This window comes from Semicossyphus pulcher, unplaced genomic scaffold (assembly GCF_022749685.1).
Source record: "Semicossyphus pulcher isolate SPU_LCO1_2020_fin unplaced genomic scaffold, fSemPul1.0.p SCAF_18, whole genome shotgun sequence".
Lineage (NCBI taxonomy): Eukaryota > Metazoa > Chordata > Actinopteri > Labriformes > Labridae > Semicossyphus > Semicossyphus pulcher.
The window spans coordinates 5,395,107-5,420,023 of NW_027211691.1; the positions used below are offsets into that span (position 1 = coordinate 5,395,107).

General features: G+C 40.9%; 1 protein-coding gene across 7 annotated transcripts in view; it reads left to right on the forward strand.

Annotated features, from left to right (window-relative positions):
- The first annotated feature begins 2,256 nt into the window (after positions 1 to 2,256).
- The window catches only part of LOC138595935 (microtubule-associated protein 4), a 128,530-nt gene continuing 105,869 nt past the window's right edge, over positions 2,257 to 24,917 (forward strand). For all 7 annotated transcript variants that reach the window (XM_069667457.1, XM_069667456.1, XM_069667459.1 and 4 more), the window contains exon 1: positions 2,257 to 2,335. The gene's annotated coding sequence lies outside the window, so the exon portion shown is untranslated. The remainder of the gene's footprint in view (positions 2,336 to 24,917) is intronic.

Consider the following 24,917-nt stretch of genomic DNA (forward strand, 5'->3'; position numbering starts at 1 on the left):
ACTTGCTCTGAATACAAAACACTGCAGCTCCTGAGGTCTTCCACATGGACACCCTCAAACTGTGCAAAGGAACGATTTGACAGTGTCTGTAGAACGCATCAGAAACATTTTCCAAAAGAGGCAGATAATGAGCCTCTGGGCACAGACATAAAGCATCCCAACGTCCTACTTAGCAGAGTACAACATCATCCCTCCATGAATAGCAGTCATGTGTTTCTGAAGAGTTTTTGCAGGTTAACCATTCCAAGATATACACTGTGCAACATAACATAAATACAGATAAATATTAGTTCACACTCCATTGTGGCACACACTTTTATATTACAGAATCAAGATGAAACATCGACTGTATTAAAGAAGTGTACATATCTTCCTGGTCTGAAAAGTGAAGCTAATGTGGGAGTACCTTAAACCTTCATTCTTCCACAATAGAGAGCCTCCTGACAGGATGCTTCACCACCTGGTATAGCAGCTGCACCAGCATGGGCTGTAAGGCGCTGGAGAGGGTAGTGTGCCAACGCGGCACAATACAGGGTGTGAGCTGCCCAGCCTGCAGGAGCTGTACGCCCAGAGATGCCTCAGGAAGTCCCATCACAGCCGCACAACATCCTGTTCTCCCTACTGCCCTCAGGTCGGAGGTGTAGGCCTTCAAAGCACACAACAGCAGACTGAGGAACGGCTTTCACCACCAGGCCATAAGACTTTTAAATAAATAAAACCTCAACACACACAAGTGCAATTAAAACCCTTATGTGCAATACCTACCAGTGAATGTATATTTCAGCCTTTGCCTTATATTTTGCCTACGTTGTATATATTTAGAAAAATTTACATATTTCTCATATATCCTTTTTTAAAAAATGTTATTATGTTTTATTACTGCATCCTTTTTTTGTTAATATATTTTATTTTATTAGATTTTACATGTCCCCTATTTCTTATATTAACCCTTATGATTGGAGCCTCTCAGCATAAGAATTTCACACAGTTATACTTGTATAACCGGAGTTACAATAAACGTCTTGAATCTTGAAAATAAAGATGACTTCAAACTCTATAGAGGCACATATCTTTATATTACAGAAACAAGGAGAAACATAGACTGTAAAAAATAAGGGAATGTAGCCTCCTGGTCTGAAAATTGAAGCCAATGTGGGAGTACCTTAAACTTGTAGGGGCGACTCCAGTGGTTTAAAAAATGTATTGTAAAACAGACAATAAAACATGACATGCTTTAGAGTAGGGCTACGTTTGTACGTCAACTTGATTTGATTGCCTGTTAACCATGATATAGGCTGTAAAATACAAACAATGAATTATTTCATTGTGTATGTATTTTATATGACCTCTCCCACATGAATAAGATTGTCAGCTCTGTTTTGTTTTGAATGGTTGCAAAAAGTAATTTGATGATCTACACAGGCTGAAGGTACAGTAAGCTTGAGACGTAGTATTGCTTTTGTTTGCCATTTTTGTCACTAGGTGTCGCTGTTAACCCACGTGTGAGGTTGAACCATTTTGAAGTAAAACTGCTTTTGATTTTCCCTCTCAGGGTCTTCATATGGAAAGTTAATAATGTAATAATGTCGTCACTGAGGAGAATATTGGCGGAAAGAGTGAAAGAATTAGCTGGAGGAATATATTCAGTGCAAAAATTGCTCATGCTATAGGAAAATATACATTGCTCAGGTGTTCGGCTTATCATTCACAATTATTTGAACTCATTTAAAAAAGTAAAATGGGAGAGTGAATCTGGAGAATAAGAATGGCTTGAAATATTCGAGCAAAATAAACATCCAGCTAGTGATTTCTAATTTACAGCATATAACAGAGTAATTGTTTGAACTACTCCGCACGTCTGTAGCACAGGTGTAATGTCTGGCGGGGTCTATATTTTCTATAATAACTAACTACTGTCATCCCGGTGACATTCCAGTGATCTGGGCGGTATAAGGGCGTCTTCCTGAGCCGTGTCCGTATCCAGAGTCCGTTCCTCCCGGCGATTGGACCTTCACCGTCCCGTAAAAGGAGTCAAAAGTTCTCTATTGTATGTACAAAGTGTCTGTCAAAAGTACATTTTGTGACGACGTAGGGCCTGCCCGGGATTTCAATCCTGTGATTGTAGAACAGTCTTGTCACTCAGAGCATAGCCTTAATTTCATTGGATGACATGAGAGCCAGTCACAATGGTCGCTCTGTGATTGGAGGACAGCTCCTACGGGGAGGAGCAGGTTAGTCTGAGGCCAGCGGAGTGCACACTCGGGTGGGCGGATCGTAGCGGTGACAGCAACGCTCGCAGACTCCAGACAAACTGTCAAAAAGCAGACAACTAACGGTGAGTCAAGTCATAATATGAATGTTGTGTTTTTCTCACGTGCGAGGAGCCAAGCGCTTTTTGCAGCGAGTGCGGAGTTAGCACGCGGGCAGGCGGAGTCTTTGTAGCAGTGAAATGACGGTGATTTTGGATGAGTGATCTCACAGCACGCATCACAGCGACGGTGTACTGCTGTAGCATAATGCTGCCTTCAGGTGCTCCTCGGAAACTCTTACTTTGAGAGTAAGCCGTGAGACAAATGCGCAGTTGTTATTTTCTCACCTTTCTACAAATGTTTAGCTAATGACCGTTGGTTAGCAACTTTACTGTTCGCCTCTCTGCTAAAACTGAGTATGAACTTTCACTTTCCCCCCCTGACTTAATACGAAGGCGGTTGGTTCACGTGCTGCAGAGAGTGGTGGTTCCGATGTTCCCGACAGCTCATGAGGCAGCATGAGACACGCCGAAGTTGCACTGTCACAGTGCACAGAGGAGCAAAGTTATGCAAGCTAGCTGAGTGGATTTGTCTGTCTGTTCAGGATTAGTCCATTCATTGTGAGGAGGATAGGACTTGTGTAGTAATGTGTTTATAGTACATACTATTGAGATTCATCTACCGTACTTGCATAGGCTTCTTCCATATTGCCTTGATGTGTGTTGTTTTCTCAGTGCAGCCTGATTGATGACATATTAGTCTAAAGACACACAGACATTTCTCATACTGTCACTGTTGTTGTAGCTCTTATCACTGCTTATCACTGCTTATCACTGGCAGTATGTTTCGCTGGTGACACACAAAGTGAAACCTATCAGTCACACCCTTTTCTCAATTCCCTATCAATAAGTGCGCACATTAAATGTAACATTTAGGACTAAATATGTTGCAATAAGAGGATATTTTCAGATATTCCAAACAAACCTTTTTGCTTTGTCCAGAGCCTACAGTTTTTTTTCAGCTGCAATAACCCAGATATGATGATCTCTCCATAGTTGATAGAATAAAATGCTTTGGTTTCAAGCTCAGGATATGGACAGATATGAACCCCATCTCTCTGGAAAGAATAAACAATAATAGTTTTACAAATACCACCCAAGCCTATATACAATCTGGCAACTGTTATCAAACAACAAAAAATACTCCCTGATAACTAGAGATGTGTCTGTACATTTTTTGTTTTAAATTAAGCATATAATCAAACTATCTTTTTGCGTTGTGTTTGAAAGTGCAGATTGTTCCTAGGAGCCATGAATGCACCAAACACCAACTGTTCGGACCTGCAATACAAAGTTATTGTGCCACAGAAATCGATGATATAAAGGGGAATCACTGCCGAGAGGATTGTCCCTTTCCCTCTCTCCTTCCCTCCCTGTCTCCCTCCTTCTATCCAGATTACTCTCCAATCCTCCCCCAGCCAGATTACCGCGTGGGGAAATAAGAGGTGGGACGGATCTAAGGCCCTGAATTCATTATGGACCTGATCCAATCGCATCCCTAAAATGTCCGTTGCTTGTTGCTTCGCTATAAGCCTGACAAAGTGATCAGGTATTAGGCTGGAGGGGTTGACTGATATCAAGGAGGACACAGGCGGGACTCACTTTCATATAGCAGCTCTCCTCTGAGTATCTGAACAGCTACAGAATTTAGTTCACAATATGCAGAGATGAAAGAGTGCAGAAACACTTTGTTTCTGCCCATAGATCAAACCCCACCTGAAATTTCTGTTTGCCCTCAGCTGGGTCCTCCCAGCTACCAAAACACTCGCTTCAGCTGGAGAGAAGAACACAAAATCCTGTATACTGGTATATCCAGAAACAAGGCTGCCCCTTTCATAAAAAAAGTTAGTTAAAGTCATTGGAGTTGTTAATATATAATTTTTGAAAGTACATTATCTGTAACATTATTAACACTGTGCTACAGTACATACAAATAATGAGCCTCTAAAAGTGTCAGAACAACCAGCAATCAGATTAAACATTTTGATAATCGAATTCAGCGCAGTCTAGCAACGTCCCCGCCCAGCTTTGAGCCTATGAAACCTGCTGATTTCCTTAGGTTTGTTTCATTGGCTTTAGCCAAGCTCATATCTGCTAGCTTACTAACTTACCACTGGAGAAAGGTTGAGAGAGGTTCTGGTCAAGTTGCATATAATTCACTTATTTCAGCAGACACAATACACAGCCCTTTTCACAACCTCTCAACCTGTGCTATATCTGAACAGTACAGCTTCCTGGTCTTCTAATTCACACAGGAGACACCTACCACTCCATAACAAACTTGCCAGAGTACATCACAAACATACATTATCCAGAAGGCCACCTTGCTTAAAGGGGAAGGTGACATCAGTTACACTACAGGTCAGTCTAACACACAACAGACAAGGTGCAGCTCCCCATGGAGTTTTTATTTTCTACAACTATTTCACCAGTGAGAACTTGTCAACTATTATATAGAAAAAACACAGCAGGACTGGTGCCACTAAGAGCAAATATTTCCAGAGATGAAATATAAAAACAAAAAGAGGAACACATGTTTTATTTTTAACTATTTTGTGAAGCTAAACTCTTCACATTGTCCTGCAGTACAATTGTCCACACATGTAAATTCATTGTATTCAAATTCTCAGCAGCTTTTTGCCATTATCAAATACCACTCTGTGTAGTTTTATTGTTGTGGACAGTTTAGATTCTGGGAAAAACTCTTGAGTGCTCTGCAGAGGTGAAAATCAGACTTAACTGTAGCCTGCAGCTGAATGCTGTAACCAATGCTAAACAAACAATCTAACTGTCCTCCATTCTCACTGGTTTTACATGACATTCCTTAAAGTTGAATAAACATTTTGTGCTTACAAATTACCAACCTTCGGGTCAAATTGGATAAATGATAAATTAAGTGTGTTAGCCAGAATCTAATGTCAGTGATTAGCCTTGAAAAGACAGCTTTGTTTAGGGCGTGTAGTTGTAGATTTGGTGGGATTGTTGGTCATTTGTTCGCCCATAGAAACCAAAAGTGAATGAAAATATTGCCCTCTGCCCTGAAACAACATACGACCTTACCCAGTGGTAGAGTTTGCTTCTGTAGGTCTGCAGTAGTTTGCACGAATGACTTGAACACTTGTGTTAATGTTGCATGGTTCAAACCTGTATTATATCGTAAATGGAGACTGAGTTTTTATGAGTGCTTTACAGAATTTTTATTAAGTGCATTTTAATGTAAGGATTTTCACTACTGACCTTTGTGTGTAGCTGCCACTTAAACAGGTTATTTCACGTCACAGAAGAAGTTGTCAAAGTAGTCATTACAACTTAAAAAGAAGAAGAATAGGCAGCATTTAAAAAAAATCTCTTAAGAAAAAACTAAACATCATTACAATAAAGAAGATCAAATATCATGACTGTTGTTGGGGTTGTATCAAAGGAACATGTTTTCTTGCATCATCGTTGACACTTATTGACAGGGAACCTCTGAATCTCTATAGTTGTCGATTTTAATGTTGTTCTTTCACACATTTTAGTACAGCTCATTAGTACAAAACTGGGCAAAGATGTAATGCTACTTCCTGTGCTTGACACTGACATCTGCCCATATATTTAAAAAGAGTAGATAATTTAATTTGAATCTTTTATCTGTGAGATTGTGGTTTGGTCACACTTTCACTCCATTGTATTGAAGTATTGTAGTATTTGAAGGATAGCATTTGTTGTATGTTGAGGCATACCGAACCTTGACTCAGCCATAGACATCAGTGTTACAATTTGGTCAATAGTTTTGCTTAGATAGGTCCTTCTTTGGCCCATGCTACATCCTTCCATCATGTTTCATCAACGTCAGACCAGTAGTTAGTTCCCGTTATCCTGCTGACAAACAAAGAGGACCTTCTTCTGCCTTCTTTCTTTAAATATCATTTTTGATCCAGTTGACCAATGAAAGAAAATAAAAAGGAGTTGTGTCAAATGATTCATATTGACATCTAGGCTACATAAGAACTGTGCCATTAGCATGTTAGCCTCCGGGAACCTTTTGCCGTTTTAGAGCAGCTGCCAGAGTGGCTTTTATACCGGTTATAGAGAAAAACATCAAACTGACAATGTGATAAATGTGTAACTTTTATGGTCGGTAATATGCAATATCTATCGAGGCTTAAGGTCTCTAGTTGTTTATGGCTCTTTTGGCTTCACTCCATGAACAGGAGATAAACTGGGGATATGTTAAATCTTAAGGCAACATACAGAAGCATACGAGAGCCTATATCCGGCTTTTGAAACGTAGACAGAGATGTGAATTTGTTACATTCATCAAATTCAGAAAGAGCTTACCTAAAGGAAAGGAAATAGGAAGAAGTATTGGAAGGAAGGGGTGAGTCAGGAAATACTGAGCCTAGTAGGAGGTGAAGGGAGGAAGGAAGGAAGGGAGGGAGGAAGTATTTAAGTGAACAGACAGGTTCCTAGAGTTACTCAGTCGGAGAGATCCTGGATTCTTCCCAGCCTGTGGAATGTCAATTGACTGGAACTGAGAGCTATTGACTCCCTGTGTTCTTCCCCTCCACCTAAAAACAAACTGATGGATGATCTACTGTGGTATCCTTCTGTTTCCCCTCATGACTCTGAGTCATTATTCATCTTAAAATAAATGTGCGTATAGCATGTGTATTGAAGCTAATATGGGAGTGTTCCAGGTCAAGGAAGCGTCAGGGTTAAATCTGGGGTGCAGGAAAGCTGATCCCGACGTCCTGACTGAAGTAGGATCGTCTCTTCAAGGTCAGCAGGCTGCTTCTTCCCAGTCTCTGTCTAGGAATCAGGAAGCAGAGGAAATCCATCATCCATCCGCTCCTCTCCTGCCAGACAATGCTGAGGGCAGATTAGTCTTGGACAGGCACTGCATTATTAGCCTTGCATAATGATGCTTCCTCACTTAAGCTACTCACATACTTTGTAAGTTGTAGCCTACTATTTGCTTCCCCTTGAACCAGCTAGCTCCCAACAGTTAACAAATCATTTTTAGACATAGGCCCATTTATTGATCCCTCAGCTGCTGTCTCCTCATTACGCTGTATCATGGCTTGGATGTTGGGCCGACTGTGAGTCAGCTGTTAAGGTGCGGCATGGTTACGCTTTGGGGCACCGACTGGGCAGCTTTGCTGGAATGCTAAGGCTGGGTCATGCTTGAAACTGTGCCATGAACTGATCTTTAGATGGGATTTTGCATCAATAATTCAAACTTTCCGACAGCCTCACCTCAAAGGCGTTATTGGTGCTTCACCCGGCTGTGAACCACAGAGGTAGTTGAGGGAAGAATGAGAAACGAGAGCTTGAGAGAAAAGATCAAACCCTGGCTCCTTTCTCACCACATACCCGCGGTTATGTTGATGCACTCATGATTACACATGTTCCACTATGGCCATAGCCTGTTCATTTTGTAGGGCTGATTGGCTGCAATGTAATTAGAGAGCCTGTGTGTAAGAGACAGCTTGACCCAGGAAGAGCATTTACGATCCAAAGTGATCAATAGTCCCCACAGTTGTAAACAGCTTTAACACTGCCGGTAATGTTGTTTACTGTGAAATCAATGTGGCTGTAAAAACAGTGATTCATTGATGACTGTATTACAGAGCGTTTAATTCTCTGAACCAGGTTGGCTGTGATTCAACTCTTTTATACCAAAGCAGTTACGCCTCCATGTAGCACCTTTTGGTTTTCCTCCACAGTTGTCAGACGTGATTAATAATTAAAGATATATTCATGTTTGGAGAATGTTCAGCCAACTGTGTTGGCAGACGACATTGTAGTGGAGCAAATTATCCGAGGAGGAAAGTCAGGTCTTGGCCTGTTGTTCAGTTCTGTCAAAACCACAAAAGGCCTCCTGTCAGGAGTTTGTGCTGCTCAGCCTCAAATGATTTAATGTTGCCGGGGCTTGTTAAGAATCACTTTGACAGAAGTCACGGCCAAGTGAATTTATCCACACTCATTCTCTCTACGCTGTCTGCAACATTTTAATCAGAGAGGAAAATGCTGCTCTTCTTTTCTTTTCAGTAGAAGACAGACACATCGCCAGCTCTCTTCCTGCTCACTTCCTGCTCGCTTCTCTAGCAGTGAATTATGTATCACTGATAATTGATTTGATATAAAGTCAATACGGGTGCTATAAGCCTACATGTTGTGGACAAATGCAGAGCTCTGATTGCGAAGTGGATCCCAAAGCTTTCAGGGACTCTAACTAACGATTATTTTGCATGAAGAAAGAAAACTATCTAATCATTTTTTAGATTAAAAAAACCCAGAAAGTTAGTTTTAGTTGAGTTATCGGCAATTTCCTGTTGATTGATCAAGTGATCGTTTCAGCAAAGTGAGTAAACTGTCAATATGAGATTTTATATGCTTTAAAGGTATCTTATAGCTACAGCACAGAGGCTTTATAATAAAACATTTGATATTTATGTGTACTTTGTGTGCTCATAGGTAAGTAGGATACAACGTATCTCATAACTGCTAAAATCACATAAAAGGATAAAATTGTTCGGCTGTGTTCCAGATTGTAAATCGTATTTCCTCTGGAATCTGACAAAGCGTTCCCACTTCACCAAAGGCAATACAAAGAGAAAATCTCCAAGAACATTGCACCACATTTGAGTTGGATCAAAGTATTTCAAAACTCTGTAGATGTCATTAGACAACAGGAAAAGTTTGCATTCTACTATTTTATTTTATTTTCTGCTCACTTGAACACATTTTTATTTATTAATTTACTCCTTTCTATACCGTGTAACACTGCCAAACAGTAAGGTTTAGCATTAGGAGATATAGTATCGCTAGATAATTTGTAATAATTATGTTGTTTTAATTTGAGCTGTGTCCCTCTGGATTTTCACTATCCTTTGTCTATTCATTTTCTGTTGAAGTCAGATTCCCTGTGTTTATATTACCTGCAATCTGGAAATCAGCAGCAAGATGCTTTTGAACAGAGCTTGATCATCCCATCCTAAACATGACGTCAGAGGAAACTGTCTGCTGTTAGCAAGCCTGTTAGCCAATAATGTTATAATAAGTTGATTCCTGTGTAATAGTTTGCAAACAATCCCTCTTTGCTTGAGCGGTGTATTCACTGCTAGAAGGGGGGAAAAAACCCGGGTGATAGAAATTGTAAAAGGTAAATGGACTTCACTTACGCAATCTCCCCACAATGTTTCATTCATACACTTATGGCAGCGGCTGCCATAAAAGGTGCTAGCCCCTGGGATCCAGTCTCATTCTCACACACACTCACAGCAATGGCTTTGCCTTTTTGAGCAGGAGATTGAACCCTACCCTCTTAGTCACTGCCACCCCACAGCACAGCTAATAAGCTCCCATCCCTCTGCATCCTCCATGTTTGTTTCCCCAGCTCTGTGTTCACACAAAGGTCAGCCCTGTCAAGACAGCTTGCTTTTATGTCACAGGCCAATATTTAAAGGTCAGAGGTCACCAAAGTTAAACCAGAAGAAGATTAATTTTACCTTGCAGAGAGAATCCACAGATGGTGGTTATTTAATTAAATTGAATTATTTACTGTCTTTGCTTGGACATTAAGCTGACCAGGCTTTCAGAGTAACATATGGCCTCTTGGAACAGAGTCCAAACCCCGACTGTCACATAGGCTGTCTGAATTCACATTAAGCACTTACTCAGTGATTCATGAGCACGTATTAACATGTTTAATACTTGCAGTGTCAGGGTGAGTGATGAGCAACATGTTGAAGCAACAGTGAGAGCTGCAGTAGCTCCAAGAAGTAAGGTTGAGTAATCCTGATATGATATTAGTAAATCCAAGTCGACTGTGTGACAAAGTGCTGCAGACTTCACACCACTACAAACAGTGTTAGTTGTAGATTTGTTTAAGTATAAAGTAGACAAATTGTGCAACAAAAAGTGCTTGATAAACAATTTGACAGATTTGATGTGGTACGATTTATTTAAGTAACCAAGCAGCCACCGTGTCAGGATTTCATATTGCTGTATCTCACAGGCAGCCAACCACACACAGATGTGTCCATGTGTGCGTTAGTCTGTGCGAACACATACGTCGGTTTGGAGAGTGTGTGTCTGATGGAGCTGTAGGGGTGGAGTCAGAGATTGCGTGACAACGGCGGATTGAATGAATGAAATGATGGAGGGATAGAGAGCGGAGAGGAAGAATGGGATGGTACAGAGTGAACCGGTCGCTGTAATCCCCCCCCTCTCAACGGTAGCAGCTGGACCAGTGTGTCAGCAGCCTGGCTTTACTGCTGCCAATCAGCCGGCTGGGAATTAAGAGGTGAATGCAGGGATGCAGTTAGGAGGTGTGTTACAGGCGAGGAAAGGCAGGGAGGCTGAGGAATACAGCAGTGGCAGCGCGCACAACTCCAAAAATAAGTTACAAAATATCGTTTCGGGTGCACGGTAGAAAAAGCTCCGGCGCTCAGGATCATGTAAAAGTGACTTTAATGTGGGTCAGTTGAGGAATACTCTGTTGCAAAGGTGATGAACTAGGCCTATATGTTATGTACGCTGTAGTTTCAGTGCTTTTTTTTTACACTGACGTTGGGAATATACTCTCGGTTTTGGTTGTGCAATGAGCCCTATATTTATCTCTACATAACGTGGGAAAGGTCTTAAAACATGTGTCAGTGCATCCTCAGCGGTTGTGTGAGATGATAACAGGGATCGAGTCATCATGTCATCAAAGGCAAACTTACAAAGAGTGCGGCCACAAGGAAATACTTGGAGAGATAACACTTCAATAAACTGCAACGACTGAGACGACAGTGAAAGTAAAAATGCACCTCACAGACCAGAAGATACAATCACATCTTCTTTGAGTATAAAGACATAACGCTAATTTAATTGGCAGAAACAGTCCAGACAGTCCAGTCTGCCCTTGATGACCAAATAATAAGACAAACACACTGTTGAATGGAAAGTCTCAGAACCATGTGTTTTTATGCTACATGACCACTTCCACTGCAGAATAAAAATGCTTTTTTTTCTCAGTAGCAGCTGCTCGGTTGAGTTTGAGGTTACGTGTGTGAGCAAGTCAGCATATTTTCAAAAACTAAATCTTCTACCAGAGGAAGAAGTGTATGCTGCTTTTTCTTTGACACTTGCTCAGGTCCTTTGCCTGTTAGACTTGTTCTTTTAATATTTAATGAAGGAGTGTTTTGTAGAAAAGCATGTTCATATTCCTTGAAGCAAGCTGTCAAAAAAGTTTTAGCACCACTACTAAAACTTTACACACTACTATGGATGGAAGATTTAATGTAACTACCATAAAACAATATGAATTTGTCCCATAGTGTTAACCTACATTTTATATTGGTGTCCCTCCACAGGGCATCAATATTTAGTACTGATTTAGAGTTATAATGGAAATAATAATAATAATACATTTATTCATATTAGCGATAGACCGATATGTTTTTTTCAGGGCCGATACCGATTATTAGTAGTCAAGGAGGCCGATAACCGATATTTGAAGCCGATATACATTTGCAGTAAAAGTGAAAATATTGGCGTCAAAATTTTGAATAAACAAACTCCAACAGTTAACTTTGTTTAAATGCCTTTAAGCATATGCATCAGAGCCAAAATAACCCAGTTTTAAATTGATCTCTTATCGGCCGTCGGATAAAAAAAAAAAATTGAAAAAAAAGAAAAAAGGCCGATGCCGATATGCGTCAAAATGCCGACCCGGCCTGTCCCTAATTCATATAGCACGATTCTGAGCACTGTTACAAAGTGCTTCACAAAAAAATTACAGAAAGATATAAAGGAAAGCAAGTAAGAACAACACAGTTTGAACTCCAAAGGCATTCACCCAATAACTGAAACCCCTGTTCAACCTTTTCAGGTAATGTGAGTAATTGATCCATCAGCTCACATCGATACTTCAAATTATTAAATACATGATGACAAAGCTTACAGAACAAAGTGTTAGGTCCAAATGTCGGCTGCTTATTTCTTCTTCTAAAGCAGCTTACTGATCTATTTCAGTATGAATATGGAGTGTAGCAGCTCTTATCTGAACAATAGTTCACATTTTTCAGTTTGAAAAGTAAAGTGAATGTAAGTAAAATAAACATTTGTAATTTCACAGTATATGCAGCTTTGGTTTGCTCCAGATCTTCTTGGGCCAGTTGTGTTTAACCTTGTGATTCATTGATTTCTGGCTAAGAAAAGATTACAATATTGATCTTCTGCTGTTATAAAACATGATCTTCAGACCTATACAATACAAATAAGTCCTATAAGTTGCGAGGTGGGGCCTCCATGGATCTGACTTGTTTGTCCAGCACATCCCACAGATGCTTGATTGGATTGAGATCTGGGGAATTTGGAGGCCAAGTCAACACCTTGAACTTGTTGCCGAGCTACTCAAACCGTTCCTGAACCATGTTTGCAGTGTGGCAGGGAGCATTATCCTGCTGAGAGAGGCCACTGCCGTTAGTGATTACTGTTTCCATGAAGGTCTGCAACAATATTTAGGTAGGTGGTACGTGTCAAAGTACAATCCACATGAATGGCAGAACCCAAGGTTTCCCAGCAGAACATTGTCCAAAGCATTACACTGCCTCCACCTGCTTGCCTTCTTCCAATGGTGCATCCTGGTGCCATGTCCTCCCCGGGTAAGCGACACACGCGCACCCGGCCATCCACATGATGTAAAAGAAAACGTGATTCATCAGACCAGGCCACCTTCTTCCATCGCTCCGTGGTCCATTTCTGATAATCACATGCCCATTGTAAACTTCTGACACCGTTCTATCAGAACCAGCAACCAGCAACTTTTTCAGCAGTTTGAGCTACAGTAGCTCTTTTGTTGTATTGGACCACACCAGCCAGCCTTTGCTCACCATGTGAATTCTCGCTGGTTTTCCTTCCTTGGACCACTTTTGGTAGGTCCTGACCCCTGCAGACCAGGAACACCCCACAAGAGCTGCAGTTTTGGAGATGATCTGACCCAGTCGCCTTGCCATCACAATTTGGCTCTTGTCAAAGTCGCTCACATCCTTAGGCTTTACCATTTTTCCTGCTTCCAACACATCAACTTCGAGGACAAAATGTTCACTTGCTACCCAACATATCCCACCCATTCACAGGTGCCATTGTAATGAAATAATCAATATTATTTACTTAACCTGTCTGTAGTCATAACGTTATGGCTGATCGCTGTATAAGTTCTGTATCCAGTGCCCATTTTGAAGCTTATTCAGTCTTTAAGCTCATCAACCTGTTGCATTCTATTACCATGCTACATTTCCGGTGTAAGAGTTACTCGAGTATGGCGATGTCATGTTTACTGTATCCATTCTCAACAACAACGTAAGCTAAGACAGGTTGTAAACACTTATATCTAACCTAAACGCACAAAAAACAGACCTTCGATACAGGCAGGTTTTAAGGGTTGATTATTAGGTTTGCTTGCTATATTGCAATATATGGCAATACATTGAAAACCCTTGTCCTTATTGGTGATATAGCCAGACTCTTTCCAACAAACAGCCCAATACTGTATGTAGTTGTAATATTATGAGAAGTTATGGAGATGGAACTTGACAACATGGAAAAGAATCCAAATGCTGTGTGCAGTTTTTAGGAATGTGGGGAATTTTAAGTTCATGAGTCACAGGACAAAGAATGAATTATTTTTGTCTCATGGAATCCACTGTTCACGCAGCGCAAGATGCAGGTTATACACGCTAGAGTGAATCCCACGCAGACCTGTCCTCGCCATGGATGAGCGTGTGTCCACTACCTGTGTGTGACACTGTTTGTTTTGGGATTAGAGTTTGACCTCTGTGTCTGTCTATGAGTGTGTGTGTGTGTGTGTGTGTGTGTGTGTGAGTGTGTGTGTGCATGTGTCCGTCCTGCTTTGCATTCCATTGCGATGTGTTCAGCCTCATTCTGCAACAATAGGGCATAGTTCCCGTAGAAATACTTTGTATGTGTGTGTGTGTGTTTTGAGAGTGTGTGTAGGCGAGACCACGGGGTGCACAGGGAATTCATTCAGCCAGTTCTGCTGGGTGTGCTCTCCAAAGAGGGAGAGAGAGAGAGAGAGGGAGGAGAGAAGGAGCAGGAGGAGGACATGATGGAGGGTGTGGACTTCACTACCTGTCTGTTTGTCTCTCTGCTTATTAATGTGAGTGCTAATAGGCTGCAGCAAGTGTGGAGTAATACCAACATGTCCTGAGAGCTCTGTAATTCTATTACAACCAGATAACTGCCCTGTCATCCACACACACACACACACACACACACACAGACACACACACGCACACACACACACACACACACACACACACACACACACACCCATAGGGTCAAACAGTAGCCCTTTCACTCAGCACTCAAACAGGCCCACTGTGAGCTCCATCAAGGCCCTGTGTGGACGTGAGTAGGACACACACATACACACATACACACACACACACACACACACACACACACACACACACACACACACACACACGCACACACACACCCACACACACACACACACACAGGGCACATATTAGCATTACCTTGAGTGTAGCTCTGTGAGTGGGCCCAAACATCAAAGAAGACACCCTGAGCACAACAGAGAAAAACCTTACCATTAATCTCCTACTCTCCTTTTCTTCTTTTTTCTGCCACCAACTGTCAACTAAATGTGTATAGATCTGTGCATTGCATGTATCTAACAGAATACAAAGTCGAAAGTATATTTTAATAGTGCATAAAATGAGATTTGAACTAAGGGAACATACTTCCTGAAATGAATTAGAAGAATTGAAAGTATTGATGGCCTTCATCCAGCCCTGAAAAAAGATGTCACAGTGCCAAGTGGGTAGTAAGAGAGCAAATACAAACTGTCAACAGTGAGAACAATGTTGCAGTGTGCAGTCTGGTAGTGAAATATTGAACATTCAAAGTGATGACATCGCCAGAATAATGGCTTGTGCATTTCCAACCATTGCCACATCTGACTGGCAAGAATGTCAGACAGGCTTAAAATAGGGGTCTGGTATATTAGCAGGAAGGAAGTATAATACAGTGACTGAATCTTGAAGGTGCCTTGTGGAGTTTTCTTGATATCTTCATACCTATTAAAAAATATGTTTAACATACAAACATACATGTTGACTAAGTGGTCAAGTTTTCCTAGTGCCTTTGTTGTTTCTCATTGTGTTACCACCAACTGTCAATCAGCTTAATGCATAAAACCAATTGCTGGATGTGAATTGCACTTCCTGTCTGCTTCTGTGCAGCACAATACAAACCAACAAAGAGCCCACTTGTGGTCATAAACTTCACAGGACACCTTTAAGTCTGTTGGTTGTCACCTGGTTAGAGATTGTTTTAGATTTTTTTGTCAGGCAAGAACACAAAGTCGACAATAAATTGAAATCACCAAGAGAGGCCTCATGCAAAATTTCGGAGACAAAGTGTAGTATAGTATTTTAATTGCTCCTTGACACACTTTCTGTCTGTAACTTGACAGGTTAAACTCTGGGAAACCCCTTGTCCATCCACTTCCACCTCTCCTTACAACGTGTATCTCTTCCTGTTTGACGATTAAAAGGTCCATCCTTTGTTGCCCTCTTCTCTCCTCTCCTATGAACAGTAGTTGGCTAATGATTCCGGAGGCCATCATGGCTTCGCATCCCCACTGATGAGAAAAGCAGAGCTCACAAACACACCCAGTACATTCACACAGAGCTCTTGTGACAGCAGCAGAAATTGTCACTGTTGTCAGTTACACGGGAAAGCCTTCACAGTGCGTCACGGCCTCTGCATTATTTATCTACATATGGCACACTATTCATTATGCATCATATGTGGTTTGTCGTGCAGAAGAGCTTTGCTGTTGCATAAGGATCTTAAACACACACGCATGCACTTGCTACGTCTGCTAGAAAGGCCGAACGCTCCATTAGAACAATGACCAGCAGTTTCTACACAAAGACATTTTATCAGACTCTGTAACACACATGCTTATATGTGTAGGTTCAACTCACACAGGGCCAACATACAGTATAAGCGCACACACGTTTCCAGTACTGTGTGTACCCTTTGCTTCGGTGAGTCATCAGACTATTTTGGTCTTAGACAAATCAGCATCATCTGATGGTGCTGCATCCGGAGGACAGGATTGAAGACAAAGTGCAAATTAATGTTTACATTTGTCAAAGCGTGTGTGTGTGTGTGTGTCTGTGTGTGTGTTTGCATTGTGATTGCTGTGCAGCAGCCCTGCTCCAGAAGAACACATAATAAGCACTTAAGTCTGCTGCCTATTTTTGGCTGATCAGTGTCTTACATTAGCTCTAATATATCACAGACCGGAGCACACATCAGAGATCTAAACCATATAAACTCTGCTTTGGAAAACTTTGTGTTTTAATGCCATTGACTAGACTTGTGATTGATCAACGTGTATTAATCCTAGGTCATCAAATACATTTGCCCAGTCACAGCCTGTTTTTAGCATTTTAACAGTTTGTACAAGTATTGGGATGCAGCCCTTATAAAAAGCAAAAGACTATTCATGGGTAATCTCTCAATCTCTTCTCTACTGAACCTGTCCAGTCAAACATAGTGGTTTAACAGGTTTAACACCCTCAGCACTGTGTAGTAGTTGAAAAGCTGGAAAATGACCTGACCAAGACCCCTCTGGTAAAAATTCAGTCACTAAAAATGGCCTGCAGGTGGATGAGTCAGGCATGAATTAATACATTGCCTCTTAAATCATTCCAAAATAAGAGGCACCAAATGTGTCCACAAAAGGACATCCTAACCTAAATGTGACAATATGCAGATGACACGCTGGTTAACCTTTCATTAAACTTCCTATTTAATTATCCCTGAGTGCATCATTTATGCTGTGTGTGTTTTGGGCTTTCGGCTTTCCTAACTCTTACAACATCACACATCAGTTTTTATGTAACAAGCTTCCAAAAATATGTGTGTCCTCTCTGTCCCGACCCCTTTTCATTCATTATGGATCAGTGAATCAACCTTCACATTCCCTCTGCATCTGTGTGTTTGCTCAAGCAAAAATATGGGAAATCTGAGAGCAAAGTTCGCTGAGAGAGCATCAGTTTATTTGCATATTAATGTGTGACTCTTGTCTTTTTGTGTCTAACTGCATGTGCCAAAAATGGTTGTGCAGGACCAGTATCAAAGCATGCATTCAATCCCATTGAATCCTGTACATGTTTACATCCTTCATCCTGCACAACAATCCTTGGAACCTGATTACAGTTAGTTTTAGTCCTGTTACTCTGTTACTTTTTTCTTTGTATTAAAAAAGTGACGTTAGCTCACATAATTGTCAGAAACATGATGCTACCATAATATAAGATACTCAATATAAGCTCAGGTCAAACAGTGGAGTGTCGTCTGCATATTGTCTGACATTTCTTTTTCTAGCAGGATACTGCTTTACTAATTGGCAGGATAACATATTAGTTTTTATTGATTTAAAAAAATAGGTGTTATATAGTTTATCAGTGCTTTTGTTTTTCACAGTTATTTATTATTTTTGAATGAACAGAATTGGGTCATTGAAAGGATCTTGCAGGGACTTTTTTAGTGAGGGAACTATGGCCCTGGAGCTAACTTCGACTTTGTTGTACAAGTACAATAAAGTCCCTACAACAAAATGGGGCCATGCGGAATTTGTATGACATTCACAGTGATTTAGACATTAATGCATTCACACACAGAGACCTTTCCAGTGCCCAGACATAGCACACATTCACTGAACTGCACCTGTACGCCTCCTGAGACTAATTACAACACACTGCCTGTTTGTCTCTCTCAGTCACACACACACAAACACCTACCTCCCTGTGACTCAAGACCACTCCCTGTATTCAATAACAAACCAGAGGCCTGTGGGGCTGTCTCTCTCTATCTGTCTCATTCTTCACCCCTTCTTTCACTAACTTCTCATCACTCATACTGGAGATAACAGTCATAGAGCCCGACGGCGAACATGCCACCAGATTCTCGAATAAGAAAGTGTCAGTCAGTTTCCATAAGGTTCCCATGTCAGTTAATGACTACCTGATGGATTGAAATATGAAATTGGAGAAGTGTGTTTGTGTGAAAGTTTGTAATGCCAGATGTGCAGAGGTGTATCTTGTGTATCCTGATTGCATGCTGTTCTGTTTGGGTGTGTGCGTCTTTGTGGGTGTGTCGGCAATGCTTTTTTTCTTATCAGGAAACATTCCAAAATGAAAGGTGTAGCCTGGTTTCATGTCCTGAATCATAGTGCTAATCTGCAACGTTTAATGAATATGCAGCAAATGACAATATAGGCCTTTATTACAGAGTGATTACGTTTTAGAAACAACGTAAAAAATACATGCATTGACTTTTTATCTGACTTTATTACAAAGATTAGTGATATTATTGAGGAATAGCGTTACTTACTTCCGTACTAGTGCAATGCTTGATTCATTTAAGGCCACTCCACATTTTTGTCTTGCAGGTTTTACATCTCTCTGTAAACAGTGACACGCTGTAAACACACGCTGTGATTTTGCAGAGGGCTTAGGTGTGATCTTTCCACACAGGAACAGATTACGAGGAGGTTTTAAATTAAATATATCAAGTCAAAATCTGGTCTTCTGTTGTAGAATTAGATTCAGTGTTGGGCACACTTTTCTTTGTTCCATCCTTCCTTTTCCTTCGCCTGTCCGGGTATCGGGTCGCGGTGGCAGCAGGCTAAGCAAGTTTGCCCAGACGTCCCTCTCCCTAGCAACATTTTCCAGCTCCTCCTGGGGGTTTTACTTCCTTTAAATACTAATTGTATACATTACTTAAAGCCAGTGTCTTTGTTTACCATTGTTGTGCAACTAGCTCACTAGCTTTAGCTCAAGGAAAACCCTGCTCATTAGTGATGGAAGCTCAGGTAGAGTGCATGCCGGTAGAACTAGGTAGGTAGACAGGCAAATTGCCAGAATTAATTAATTAGATTTTCTAATTACAGTCCAACCACAGCCACAAACCTGTGGCCTTTTTTTGAGCACTTGTTTAATTGATTTCTGTCAGGCAATTAAATAAATTTCAACACATAGAACAAAAATTGCATTTAAATAAATTCCCTACCCTACATTTAAATAGTCTTTAGCAAATATTGATGCCATTGATGATGAGGACATTGAGGATGTGGTTTATGTTGATTAGGATTCTCATGATGATTACAAACTATATTGACCTTGTTGGTGTTGCTGCTGATGATCATTATAAAAACAAAACAAACAAACAAATAAAAAAAGCCCTGTGCACTGCCTGTAGGCACCTGTGTCCGATCGCACTTGAAGCTGTTTGTTGGCACCTCATGACTTTGTTCCCTCCTGTCTTGATCGTTTCTTGTGTTGTATTAACTCTCAGATGTGTGTTGTTTAGAATGGCCTCAACCTTCTTCAGTGTGCATCTCTCCACCACAATATTATCAATCTCTCCCTCTTGATATTATTAAAAGTGCCTCAGGATGTTTAGTCTGTATTAGCATCTCCAGCTCATCATCCCGTCAGGCAGAGAGTTGACATTTCCCGCAAAGACTGATGGCAGAAAGGGCCTACATCTCCATTTCCAAGTCTTCACCTCTGCACCAGCACGGCAGCCACGAAAACACCTCTCTGTCTCAGCTGGAATAGGCATCCTCCAGACAATGAAAGAAGCTCTTCTCTTGAAAAAAAACGCTTCTCCCCACAGAAATACCAATAAGGAGTTGACAAAACATGATAAAAATACAAAAAAAATGAAGTCAATATTCAGAGAAATTCAGAGCTACCAGATCTTGAAGCGCATGTTCTAGAATGGGCTTTATTATATTGGCATGTAACAGTTATGTTGTTTATGATATGCGCCGATTTGCAACCTTTTTTTCCTGAAACATGTTGGTAGCTCTGCTGTGTGTTTGTATGTGTGTGTGTGTGTGTGTGTGTGCGTGTATTTGTATCAGGGTGTATTGACAAAGTGCTGTGATTGTGTGGCTTGGTGACATAGACCAAAAGGCGTGCCAGGAATGTGAACGATAGCATCTCTGTCAGATTAGTGTGAAGGCAGCTGGACAGGGGACCCCTCACACACAGACACACACACATACTACACACGAACACACACACATACTGTATGTACACACAAAGTAAAAAAGGTCATTATAAGGGATTTACCATTTTATTGTCTAACATTATCAAGTTGGATTTATGCCACACAGTCTGCATACTGCAATGATTGTTACAGTTTACACAAGCAGGTGTGGTTAGGCGTTTTTATGATATGACACCTTAACATTACGGGATGGAGAGTTGCCCTGTGGGCGTACTGGAGTCGTGATTTACAGGGTGTGAACAGGTATCATATAACAGAGTCTCTCGCCTCCCTGCCCCCCTTTCCTTTCATGTAAACTAAGTGAGGGAGGGTCATGCTGTGTGTAAGTGCGTCTGCTTATAAATACTGCTTTTTGAAGAAGAGTCTCGGCTTCTTACAGACAGAAGCATCGCGTGCCTTTGAAGTAGATGCCCTCAGGTGTGTGTATGTAACTGAAGCAGAGGAAACACTCCATGTAGGGTTGTAACTCACGACACGCGATACATGGCCCACAATAATGATTATATCACGATACAGCGATTCTGCGATAATTGATTGCAAGATAATCATACGATACATCACAATATCTGATTAACGAAGAGTACAATATGCCCCTGTGAAGGTAAAGTGCAGGAATAATGTTTTATTCACTGCAATTTGGATTTGAAAGTGGCTGGTGCATCTTTTAACTTCTTTTCAACGCTGTCCGACATTATCCGGCTTTCTTCTTCTTTTATCCTGCTGTCAACTTCTTCTTCTGCCAATTAATGTCCGTTCACATTACCCTGATTCATGTCATAAGCACCACTGTGAGGAGTCATAAAGTAGTTACGCGGTAGGTCAACATCACAGGGAAATCTGTTTAGAGCGGCAGATATTTGTCCATTAAAATATTCCTATTTGCTGCCAGCCTAGCGCTCATCGTATTGCACGAGTCAGTCATGATGATATTGGCGAATCGATATTTTGTCCCACCCCTAACTCCATGTATCCAAAGATAGGACAAACCACTACTACATCACTACAAGCTTATTATAGGGCAGTAATGCTGTGTTGTTTTTTTTGTAAAATGCACCAGACCAGTGCCTCCCAAACTGGTCAAGCAGGGGGCATCATGGGGGTGACATTCCACAGCGACATGACAAATGTTTTACATGCTAACCCTCTCACACCTTCAGACAGAAAAAGCAGTGCTGGTCCTGCTTTATGATAAGTAATTATTAAAATAAGTATTATTGCTGAAACATTTTTTTTTTTAGTGGCAAGGTGCTCCTCTGCCTCACAAGATCTCTCCTCCTCATCAAACAGGAAGTCCATCTTGTTATCTTATACCCTCTTCACACCGAAATGAACGTGTTGACGCAGGTTTTTCAGACCCAGGAAGACTCGCTTAAAGATGCCGATTGTCTCTGTTCCCATTGCCAGCGGAGTATACTCCTGTCGGTCTCTTTTCGGCTGCGTCACCGTCTGACGTCACAAACGCACCCGAAACAGGGTCAGTAAACAGTGAAGATGTTATGGTGGTTAGGGCTTTATTGTATCTATTACTCATTCAGTCTGTGTGTCAAACTCCAGACAAATTTGGAATGATGTTCGAGCACTGTTTGGACAGAGACGGGCAGAATTTATAGCTGAGATGACAAGGAGTCACAGAAGTTACAGACGGAGCATAGCATCGCGCCAGAAATGGGTAGGAGATTAACGTTTCGACACAGGTTTTGTGTTCCCATCAATGTCGAGGCGATAATTACCCGGGTCTACTGCAGAGTCATTTGACCCGGGTCTGAATGCCGATTGTAGCCTTTCCCATCAAGCAAAAAAGCCGGGTGTTAGCGGTTTTATTGACCAGTGGGAAAGCGGCTTTATATGAACCTGTTTGTTTGTTATATTATTCAGGGTGCAGATTTGATGAAGGCACCTGTGTTTGTGCCTTGAGTCAATGTGATTTTGAAAATGGTAATAATTTGTCAAAAATGGTAGTTCATTAGATAAATATGTTATCATTATTTTTCAACAAGAAGAAAAGAAGGCCCTTTTTTTTTTAAACATGTATATAAAATAATTATTCTGTCTCATTCAGCATTGTAATACAAAACCAAACACTGCATGTTCTTTCCTTTTATCTTTAATATGAAACAGACTAGACTAGATAATCCAGAGTAAATCATTTTAATAGGGTAAGACTCAGGGCCCCCTTCTATCCAAGAGTCAGAGAAAAAAAGCCTAAGGTCCTGTGTGTACAGGGGTTGGTGTTTTTTGTGTGTGTGTGTGTGTGAGAGAGAAAGAGTGCAAGAGACTGAGTGTGAGCTAAAGGTCCCTCGTCTCTATATATCAGCTGGAACAAAAAACAGAAGTGTGGCTGCAGAGAAAAAGAGGAAGTGGCCTGAAATACACACAGGAAGACATAAAAATGAATAACTTGACCCTGTTTTTTAAAGGAAAATCATACATCCGCAGACTTTTGTTCACAGTTTGAGCATTTTAAAACAATTCAAAATATAAGCCCATCAGGGTGTTGACTTGTCACTGCGACTGTAAGAGGAGAAGCCAGTAGCAACAACCACAGAGTCATAAACTCCTTCAAGCAGCAGTGTGAGCCAGGTCTCTCTCTCTCTCTCTCTCTCTCTCTCTCTCTCTCTCTCTCTCTCTCTATCTCTCTCTCTCGCTCTCTCTCTCTCTCTCTCTCCACACACGCCCTCTTGCATAGCAGCTGAGTGAGCCGAGCATTTAGAGGAAGTGTCCCACCTCTATTAGAAAGTGACATCAGACGTGAGCTCTCCACACGGTGGCTGTAGGCCCACTGTACACTTTGTTTTTTTAATACCATGTTGAGGCTGTCTCCATGAATACATATTACACACAACACTCACAGTACCATCTGTGTGACTACTTTCTGTCTACATGCAGTATTCTATAGCTTTATTTAGTATCCTATTGTGAGCAGTGAAAGGTAATAGGCTATGTAGGTTAATGCAAATGCCTTCTTACTACAGGCTTTTAAATTATTTTAAATACGGCATTATGTTTTCGGGTTGTCCGTCTGTCCATCCCCTCCTTCTGAGGGCGATATATCTGTAATAGTGATAGACCGATTAATCGGAACAAACAAAATACGTCAGCATTCACAGGCAGCCTCGTCTGTGTGGCTGGCTTGATGCGCTTCACGGAGTCTGCTGCAGGTACTTTCCCTACACAGTCTACACTCACTTCCCATAACAAACCTGCCAGACGTCACACGCATATGTCACCCATAAGGCTACTGTTCTTAAAGGGGAAGGCTCTGCCGTTAAACACCTAACTCAATAACAATAACTACAGTAATGTTGTTTTTTTTTTTTATGTAAGTTTACGAATTTTTGTTCTCTCTCAAGTACACTAAAACGTAATTTTTCATTCACAAATTAATTAATTAAATTGTTAATTGTTGTTTGATTACCAGTGGACATTTATTAAGTAGATATATTTTTAAACTAAACTATTTTTAACTAAAATAAGTGTACTGCAGACAGATTGCACATCTACTTGCAGATAATGCAGACAACAGTGTTAAATAAATGTTCATTCAAGTTTAACAATTTTCTGTCTCATTTTTTATTATTATTAAATCGTTGTATTTTTATAAAATGCAAAAATAAGCAACAACATGATATTGGCCTCATATCGGCCGCCCTGCCCTCTAAATATCGGCATCGGTATCCGCCATTGAAAAACCCATATTGGTCGACCACTGCTCTGTAATGTCTGCAGGAAATATCTTGAAACATCTAATTGGTCTCAAGCGTGAACTGTTTGTCAAAGTTCTTGGTCCCTGTGGTCTCTGAAACCAAACTTTGGTTTTACGTCAAGAATTCATACACTAATTATAACACAATTTCACAAAAATGTCTAAAAGGATAAAATGGTGTGATAACGTTTTTTACCCAAAAGGTCAAAGGTCAACTTTACAATGACATGATTGTGTCCTGGAAAAACACTTTTTCTGGACACTTTTTCCCATCCTATTCTTGTGAATGTAACATATCATCAACCCTTCATTTTTTATTGTATCCATCTAGAAGCCATCCTTGACATTCCCCCTTCCCTGGATGCTGTGGGGTCAACTGACAACAGGCTCTGCAGAGAAACTGTTTAGTAGTCCTACTTGTGCCTTGTTTTTAAGCACAATGTACTCTTTCAAATATTTTTTAATATACAAATATGTTTCCTCTTCAGGCCAGTGTCACACGGTCATGTTGGGACAAACACAGATGGATGTAAACTGAAACTCGATTTGGTTAGAGGAGACATACAAGCACAAGGCTTCTTATTAGATGTAATTCTGTGTAAATGGGAAGCGTAATACTTCCTTCTGTTCTATTCTGTCCTGTTCACAAGTACACACAGTATGTCTTCCTCCCCTGTCTCATTTTTAAGTCAAATTTTTAGCCGCAAAAAAAATCCCACCCATTGCCCGGCTGGTGACTTCATCCAGTTTGAGTGAGGTCAGCGTTTCCCTCAGCGCTCTGTCCATGTGACC